Source organism: Anopheles ziemanni, chromosome 3, assembly GCF_943734765.1.
Source record: "Anopheles ziemanni chromosome 3, idAnoZiCoDA_A2_x.2, whole genome shotgun sequence".
NCBI classification, from domain to species: domain Eukaryota; kingdom Metazoa; phylum Arthropoda; class Insecta; order Diptera; family Culicidae; genus Anopheles; species Anopheles ziemanni.
The window spans coordinates 82160553-82170871 of NC_080706.1; positions in this window are offsets into that span (position 1 = coordinate 82160553).

Sequence of the window (10319 nt, forward strand, 5' to 3'; positions counted from 1 at the left end):
ACAGCTACCGGCAGCAGCCTTCCAAAACACAAACAGCAAACGCGGCTGTTATATCATTATTTCATCTGTTTCACATATATAACACTACTGATCACGAAAAGAACACTAAATCACATATTTAAAATTGAAATTACTCAGAAACATGTTTAGTCGATCACAATTCACAACGCAAAGGTGGGCAAATATGGCGTCCCGTGTAATACCCATATCGAAAGCTCCTCTTGTACTGAATTCATCGCCGTCCCATGCACACATTCAAACATCGACAGTCCGCTTGCGGCGGGGATTTTCCTTCTACTCGCCCTCGCCTATGTTTTTGACAGATATTGCTGGCTGGGCAATGTCTGGCGACTGTTTAATGGATTAGGATTCGGATTTGGAGATTCGAGGAGTGCCGTCCTAGGCATATTCGATTTCCCCATCCCTAGAAGCTTCGTTCTAGTCAGCATCGCCTGGCATCAATTAACTTCAAAAACTTTGGTAACAATTTAAGATAACAGCATCAGCACGGACTTTGATCGAATTAAACCGATCAAGTTAACCGTCCAGGTTTGGATTGTAGATGTGTAGGGCGAATGTTTTTGGAACCTCAAATTTTTAAAATTTAAAAATTATACCATATTTTGGAAAAAACCCCAAGTATCTTCAATGAAAATTTCAAATCGACCCCGGTAGTCCGGTTGAACGTTAACGTAGGTAACTTTGGTTGAACAAGTGAACGTTAAGTTAAATATTTTCATACATATCACGCCAATGGTTCGGTTCATTACACGCTGAAGGTGAATCGATTTGAACATGTTACTCATGGAATAGAAATTCGTTTTACGCACATGATCAGCAAAAAGTGTTAATCCACCGTTGGGATTGAGGAGTGCTTTTTCGAGCATTCGAAGTTAAAATGAATGAAGAAACCGTTTTAAAGAACCAACCCGCATCAAGAATGTTGAAGGCATAGAATGCACGTTATTTCTTTCGTTTGATGTCCCGGTTGACAAAAATTCAAATTTTTTGCAGCTGTCATGTAGTACCAGCAAGTTTTTCCATGGCAGATTGCTGGGACTCTTGCTGGAACTACATAGTACCAGCAACAATGTCAATTTCTGTCAACCGGGTGTATATTTCTTGGCTGCTAAGGTGTGTGGTGGTTACACTGTTACACCAAGAGGAAATTTGAGCTTTGCGCGGAACTATGTGTACAACAAAATAACAACGTTATTTTAGGGGCAAAGCAGTAGCTAAATGGAACAACAAAAAAATCTTCCTTGTCGTTGATCCCAAGCGCAAAGGAAAGACAGATAGAAACGGGGCGTACAAACGCCAATTTGGGTTTCGGATTCTGAAATGGTTACTGTTAGACAAAACTGTCCACCCAACCACACGCCGGAGTAACAGCTTGTTCCGAACGCGCCATACTTAACCAGACAATTCAAAGCTCATACGCAGCTCAAGTTCAATGGTCAGTTTGCGCGGGCGGAACAAGCCCCGTTTTGCGATCTTTATTTGCATTGCTCTACAATCTTCATCGTAAATTACCCATTGTGGCAACCGGAGGCACGTTACTTTGTTTGCAGCTTTCAACGTGTTTAGGGAGTAAATTTTGGGCATGATTAAGAGCTTCGGTATGGTTCTAAGCATTACGGACAACAGTATTCTAACCGTTTTCTTTATTTAGTTTTACTTCATTCATTTTCAGTTTATTTTACCCAAAGACTATGATTTAAAAACAAATTTAATATACACCGTTTGTATAACTTTGACCAACCGCTTCTTTGCAGAGTGGAGTGTAATTCGCACCAACGTGATATCAGCGAAAACCATAAAACGCCATTTTATTATGAGAGTTAATACTGTCAAATTTGAATTTTATCTGTCTGCGATGATGAGTTTATACCTGAAGTGAGTAAGCGAATGAATGGTAGATCACTTTTTTTGATTTTTCTTAGGCAATTTACTTAAGGCGTGCTTGTATATTTTTTGTAAATTATTGCCTGTGATTTGGTGCCCTTTAAAAGTGGGAGAGCAGCTTTGAAAGGCAGAACGTCTTGGGTGATTTATGGTGGGTAATCTTGACGACTGCAGATGTGTACCAAGTTGACCTAGCGTGCCCGTTCATCCTAATAATTGTCGCGGAAGAAAGACGTAAAATCTTAATACTTCACGGTTTATGAGCCCGGTGCTATTGAGATTATGATTTGTTCACTTCATCAGCTTTAATTTGACAAACGGGCCGAGGATCAGCCTGGTGCTAATGAAGATTTATTTACAAGCGACCAAAGGAAGCAAGGAGCGCTACTGGCGGGAGCCACCGTTCTCACCGGTATGCGGGCGACCAGTTTCGCGATTTGCTAATTCTCGCCTTCACCACAGTTTACCATCCGAGGCAAAGCACTAGGCTCTTTAGCATGAGGCCGTGCGCGAGTGGGCGCCTCCATCATAAATATTGCGCGTAGTCATGCTCCGGGGTTTCATCGGGCTTGTAGTCGTTATTGGTCGTTAGAATGGTGACCGGGTGGTGGGACTGAGCCTAAAAGAAGAACGACGGGACGTGTGCGAAGGGTGGTTTATACTAATTACCTCCAAACGAAATGCACGGGCCCTAGCCTTATAGCGGCACGCAGAAGACCAAAATCAAACAACTAAACCTACCTCACGCCATGAATGGGAGACAGAGAAGTCATCTCCGGTGGCTGACAGGCCACTCGGCACAGTTAAACAATTTTCGCTTCGGTTCCGTCGTGACGCGCTCTGCCTTTGCTTTCCCGCCATTCTGCATCGGTCGACCGGCGATAATTTCTCGACGCTCACCCGCTCGTGCCATAAATAAACAAGTGGTATAAAGTGTGTTCTTCAATCCCGACGACGAGAGCTGCGTGCGAATCCGTGTGGGACGTTTGCCGGCGCTTGTGACTTGACTTGACTGCCGTTGTGTTTGGGTAGCTTGTATCGGCCACTACCAATTCCGTACATGGTAGTTAATCTCTCTCCCTGTGCTCCCCAATACGCTTCCTACGTCCTTTTTGCCCTTTGGGGCTTTACGGACGTCTTGAGATGCGTACGCGTCCTTGCGGACAGTCCGGGCCGGTTCGGGTTGGTATATCGTTGGAGGTTTTTTTGGAGCACGATGAAGGCAACGTTCACGTTACGATATTAAAGAAAACCAAAAGCCAAGATGCATTTGGTGCATCGGGAGTCGTCTGGCCGTTAAAAATCGAATGTTTATAGTAAGGCATACACTAAAATGGGAAATAAAACAACGCTCCAAAACGGATGCAACATACATTTCGCTACATTTATTCATTTTATACCTTTGCAAATAGCTAAGATTTTCTTTCTGCAGAAATGGAGTATGTTTTGAATAAAATCAACTTGATTTGCTAACAAATCAAAACAAGGGTTCTACTTAAACATGCTATTTTTCTGTCATGTACTGTACCTGACCTACAAAATAATCTCATTTCTCTTGCCGTGGGTCTTAGTTATGGTGAATCGAAAAGGATTGACTTTTTTTACTGTCCTTAATTTTTACAAGCACTCTTTTATGTGTCATTTGCTTTTGATTATTAATTTTGCGACTGACAAATTTGGAATGAATGGGGTGACGATTTTGTTTTGTCTTTAAGGATTGTAAAATTTTGTCTTAAGTTACAGAACCTGTTTTTTTGTTTGTTTTAAACACATGTGTGTACACTCATGTGATAATATTGCCTTTTGATTATGGTTTAATAAAGTTACACAACACCACATGAACTTTGTGTACACTCATGTACTGTACTACCTTTTAACTATGGTTCAATAAAGTTACACAATCTGAAAGGTTAGTTACACAACACCACATGAACTTGCTTAATCTAATTTGTTTAAAAAATCATGCGATAGGTTAATTACCCGTTGACCGCGTTGATGCAGTTTTGGAGTGGAAATTAATGGACAAGCCACCAGAAATACATGCACAGTCGTGCCTTTGGATTCGAAAAATGAGTAGCCAGATTGAGTGTACTGCAATTAAAGTCGATGGTTTAGTTGGTACAAGCACACGAAATGCAGTGGGCAGCAAAACGAGTCGCTGTGGGGACCTGCTGCACGCCACCTGATTATGTCACTTATGCATATGATCTCGATGCATACTCACCCGCCAGTGAAGCACACCGCAGTGGAAAAGGTAATAGAAAGAATAACGTGTAAGAGAAAAAGAGAAACGAGGAGGAAAAACGGGACGACGGCTTTTTCCGGCTAACGTCACCCTTCCAGCGCTCGGGGCGAAGAAGTAGATTGTAATTTATTTCAATTAATTTTAATGCTAATTTAGATTAGACCCGACGCATAAATTAACACCGGTCCTGATTATGGCGCGGCCCGTTCGGTACAGTTTTTCAACTCTTGTATCGCTCGGTTTTGGTCCGATTCTCGCAAGCCGGTTTTTCCGTGGATTTGTATAGTGATCGGTATTGCTTTGCATGGATGCATCTATCCAATCTGGGGTTGATCAAACGTATCTAGTAGTGTTCGGGCTATATAGATACTGGAACTCTGATTATCGGTAGGCTAGCAGCATTGGCAATCTAGCACATATGACATTTACTGGCGTAATTTGTAGCCTTATCTGGACTTTAAAAAAGACTGTGGAATAGACATTTTGCGTCAAAAGTCAAATCGTGAAGATCTTGTGAATTCCTACGTAGTGCATTAAGCAGCGTCTAACATTTTATAAACCTTCATCTTGTCAATTGGATTTCACTAGAGTAGGGTTCAGTGAAAACCAGTGTTCCAGTACAGAACCCTCCTCCTGCTCGCGTAATGATATGCAACTGCGTAAATGGAATTGTCCACATTTGCAGATGCACGTCCCCTTTGGTTCGAGGGGCGGTGAGAGGTGGACACGGGTGGACACTGGTTTGTTCTTAACAAGCTCCAATGCCAGCAGGATGATGTCAAAACAGCGCCGAGCTGGCGATCCGTGCGCTTCGTGCTGTAGTTTTGGAGTTGCTCTCGGGGGCAAGCAAAAATCGATTGCCGCAGTTCGGAAAATGATTTATTAACTTAATCCTGCGTCTCATATAGGAGTGCGATCGCAGCGGAAAGGCAGCGCAGAATCCCGCGGGAACCTGGGAGCGATCACAGCGGTAAACACTTCGGATTGCTTGGACCACCCCGAACCCGTGCATTTATGGCTTCATTCGCTCGTTTGTTCTTGGTTGCACAATTAAGATCCACTGAGGTGAATCTGGATGCTGTACGTGTAGGTATGTGTATGTGTTTGGTTGTGCGAGCGGCCAACGCGTAGCTTTTGCCATACCGATCCAGGGACTTTTCCATTCCAAGATGGTCATTATTATCGGATTAAGACTCACCGGTATGTATTCATTACTGGTGAATATTGTTAGCAGTAGCCATGCTGTTCGTTGGCCATTTACCCATACGAAGGGGTGTAGAGCCGAACTCGGGTACCGACGCTCCGATGGGCGAAAGCGTCATCTCACCGGGACTGAGCTAGCAACTGGTTGGCCTAAAATATGGTCTCGTAGAAGGATAAATTTGGTATTACACCCAAATCAGGCGCACCGATGAATGGAGCTTTGGATGATCCCAAAAATGGGCGACGCGGACGTGAAACAGTAAACTCCCCTTGAAGGCTATCGTCGCGCAGATATAGGGACGACTTAGTCACGGGCTAACGATACTTTTCTTATCCGGATGAGGAGAAGTTTCGGAATGAGCAATTGCTTTCTTTTACCGTTTCATGTAAAGTTTGTGTTTTCTTTTTTATCGAAACAACGATTTTTAAAACAAAGCAACTTAACATACATAAAAGTCAGTAAAGTGATTTCGTTCTGTTAGCCTAGTCGTTGATACATATGCGGGTGTTGTTACATATTTGTAGCAATCGGCGAAACAAAAAAAAAACAACAACAATATCCAGCGATCAATTCCAACTCCTAACAGCGAATAATTTCAGCATTCCAAAGTCACGTAGCGGCATGGTGTCCAGCATGCGAGGACAGCTCTAAACTGGAGCATGCCTGCCGTGTGCCGCGGAATGCGTTGTGTTCATGGTACACCCGGATAGCCGCCGGTCCTTAAGCCAACCAGATGTCGTGGAGTACGCATACCTCGAATACCCCAGAGTAGGGACCGTCCAAACGATCGTACCTGGCCAACGAACTAACGCAGAACAAAAACCTAAAACAGCTTAAACCGAACGACCGTTTCGGGCGCATGTGGGGCCCCGTTTTACCTTCACCTACGCATGTTTGCCCATGTAGGGTAGAATAAAATTTCACCATCGAGAATTCATAATTTATATTCCTACATTTTATACACTTTTGCAGCGTCGCCAACTAGCTCGCCCTCCGTCCTGGACACATTCGGTCGGGATACGGTCACAAAGGTATCGAGTTTGACGGGACACCCAAAACTGGCGATGGTGAGGTGGATTGTTACTTTTTGTTTTTTTTTACTCCTTCCCGATAGGCTCACAATTAGGAGATGCAAGAACGAACGAATGGGTCTACGCGCGTTTGTCTGATTAATTATAGAATCCCGAAAAAGGGAACCAATCTTCCGGTTGACAGTGGGCTCGTATCGTCCGCCGTCAGGAAACAAAAGGTACCTTCCGACCGCGGGGCGGAGGATGCTGATGTCCAACTATGGACCGCGTTCGGTGTTGCGGGAGCTCGGTTCGGGGATGAAATGTGCCCAAATTGGATTTCAATACCAACCTTTGTTGCGGCGATGACCAGGTTCGTAAGTTTGCGCCTTTGGCCGTTAGAGACAAAGTGTGGTCGTAGAATTCTGCAAAGTTCTTGCTTATCCAGTTATGAATCATTGCTTTACTTCTACCGTTGTCTGTTTTCGATTTTAAAACCAGCTTCCACACCCTTTTCAAACAGGCTATTGCACTTAACAACTCGTACCGCAAAGAGATACCGGTTATTTTTAGTAGAAGTTGATAGTGAGAATTAATCTACAAAACGCTCACTGATCAGGTTTAAAAGCGTGTGTGTGTGTGGTGACGGAAGTAGGATATAGAAATCGAATTAAATTATTGATTAAAAGTGATCAGTTGTTGGATACAATCAAATTGTTCAGCTCTTGAATTGGCAAGTATGTCATTAAGTGTCATCAGAGTCAGGGTAAGTCGTCGGCTTCAGGATAATGTATTCCATTTCCCGTCGCTTCTCCCACAAGCATCCGTTTCTTGCACACAAAAGTCCTGCAACTAATGGTCAGCTACGAAAGACCCTCGGTACAAATTCGCAACACTTCCTCCGGTGGAAGTGGAAGGTACGGGGACCGGTTTAATTGCGTTCGGTGGTAGGTCCGCACTCATGACCGCAATGCATGCAGCTGCACCGAACCCCGCGTAACACTGCCGGACGGATTCTGCCGGACCGGTGCGGAGATCTTGCAGAAGAAGTACAGCTTCTTCTTACCTATGCCCGGGGCGCTTGAGGGAACGAAATAGCAACAATAATAAATACACGTGGGTGTCTATCTGGTTTTTCAAGTTGGTGTCCATGCGTCCTGCCTTACCACCACCAACGGAGGTATGCCGCGTACCGTATAGCCAGCAGCGAGGCCCTGAGCCTCCACCGACTCCATCAAAGATCACGACACCAAACCACCCCCCCGGGGAAGGGTAGGTAAAATGCTATCCACAAGACCCGAGGGAAGGTGGTGTGCTCTCTTCATCCGCCCAGTTGTGTAGTTTTGTTTGTATAGACTCGTTATTTCCATATATGCCATCAAAAGAGAGAAGTAGGAGCAAACTGAAAGCCCATCTCGCGTGTACAGGTATATCGAAAATGAGCGAAACGAAACGGTACCAGCGCGCGGGGATACAACTCATTCATTCCAATCACCGTGGTGGTGTGGGCTGGTGGTTGCTTCGGCGGGGCGGAAGGAGCGTGGACGTGGTTTCGCGTGAGGTACGGGACGGCATCGTTGAAGCAGCCAGTCTGTCTACGAGTGGGCGCTAAGATATCGATGATGGGGAGCTCGGATCAGCGGGTTGATTCGGGACGTGGCAAAGGGGGAGGAAGAGCTTGTCGGAGGCGTCACTATAGGGAGGTAAAGTCTCTTGAAGGGCTGCAAGTCCAATCCACCGTGAGCCACGGTTTATGGATGATGCGAGGCGTTTTACTGTCATCAAACAGTGCGTTCGACAATCGGTCTCAGATTGTTCCATACTAAACGCTATTAGTGTCGAACACGATGGGGACTATAGGCTGATTTAGGGATATCTTAAAACGTTTGTTGTCAATCGTGTTCAGAATTTAAATTAGTAGTATTTTATTTCGATCGAACATCCAAGAGCTTCACCTTCTTCATGGTATCCTAACCAAGCTCTCCAATATCGAAGTTTTGTTAACTTCGGCATATACCACATCAAATTACTATGGTTTAAAATCTCATCATCCTTACAAGACGTACCTTAACATACACGTCCATTGCTGGTGATTGAGCTATAAAATATTACACTCATCTGCCCGTCCATGCAGCGTACGTCTTTACAGTCCACGCACCATAAGGATCGTACATGGCCATTTTTACAGAACGAGCAAACAAACGCACCTTTCGGAAGTGTTGGCGGGCGAAGCAGTACACAAAACATACAATCGGGCACGGGTCAACAAAGCGCGGCTGTGTACGGTATCCGCGCACTATACCGCATCCATTATCACCTTAAATGACGACCCCTCTGGTGGGTCCAAAAAGAAATCGGTGCGTTTGTCAACGGCGACGCAGTTTACGACGCCGAGTGGCTTCAGCCAAGGCCAGCCAGGAGTGTTGGTTGTGAAGTGGTTCTGCATTTGACCTCTTCCGATTGACCGGGTCCGCAGCCGATGAACCCTCGGAGTGGTTCCGATTACCATTTATGGTACATTTCCGGGGCTATTGCTGGGGGGTTCCCGTATAGCCCGACGCTGGACAGGCACGACATTTCTCCCATCTCCAGGCGCTCGTCGATGGCCATCGTTAAGCCTTATACTGCGTATAATCAGATCATTTCGCTCAGCAGGCGACGACCGGTGGGATTGAGGTCCACCTAATCGCGCCGTGAGATTCATCGTCATAATCGGGAGAAAAAAAAACCCACGGATCCCATCGTTTGAGGTGGCGATCGGCAGGCGGGCGCTCTCGACTCATCTGGGATCTGTGGCCGTTGGTTTCACCTGTCGGATTTGATGGCACCGCGGGCACCGTGCGTGGCAATTGTCACCGTCAAGTAATTAATTATCTAGTAAACTAAATCGTAACGGATACGGTGCGCCAACACCACAGTGAGGCCCCGCGTTAGGCGTCGTTGTCGTTGGTCGTTCTGCGGAGGAGTCGCACATGGTCAGGACGGTTTTGTCACTGCGGAATTGGACCCGAGCGAACAGGTTGGTTGACTTGTTTTTTTGTTAAGGTAAAACCGCGCAGACCTGCTAGGAAAAGTGTGTCGCCGAAAATCGCATCAAGTGTGGTATTTGCTTGCAGAAGGCTTACGGACGACTAGATGGGTCCCATCCTTAAGTCGCTTTTAAACGCGCCTCATTCTTCTTCCCACCGGTTGGTTTGTTTCGCCCAGCCGTGGATTCGGTTAAACTGAACCATTTGCTGCGAATGATCGATTGGAGATATTAATCCGATAATATTTGTGATAGTCGCGCTTCCTTTTTGGAGGTAAAACATGCACCATAAAAGTCGCCCTATACGTCTTCGTCAGCGATACAGCAGAAATCACTTGACCGGTGGTTAGAAGTGGGACACGGTGGACTTACATCCACGAACTTATCCTACGCTTGTCTGTTTTCCTTTTTTTATTAAATACCATTCTGCGTCCGTTTTGGGATCGTTAAACCAGGCAGTGAGTCAGCCGTGCTTTTGGGGGCTGTAACATTCGAAATAACAATTAAAGAGGATTGGCTCACCGAAACAAGTGGACAACACTCCAGTGTAATGCACGCTACAACCTCTTGAAAAATCTCACTATTTAGCGATATGAGATCATTTTGTGCCCTACCAGGCCAACCGGATGCGCTTTCGTGTTTTTCGTTGGCTCTTTGAAACGAAAGCTCTCCGGACAATGATAGACGTTGCCGTTGGTTACTCCACTTTAAACGATGCTCATTATACAACGTGACCTGGCTGAAAGGCAAACAATAGGGTCTTCCTAAAATAGGTACAAAAATCGTGTGACAACACGACACCCTCCTTCTGCGAAGCTCACCTAAGAAGCTCGAGTACAAATATTGATTCCAACGCTGGAGGATTTGTTTGGTTTGATTTGAGCGTGACTCCTTTAATGTCCATAGCGTTTCGCAGTGGTGTAACTG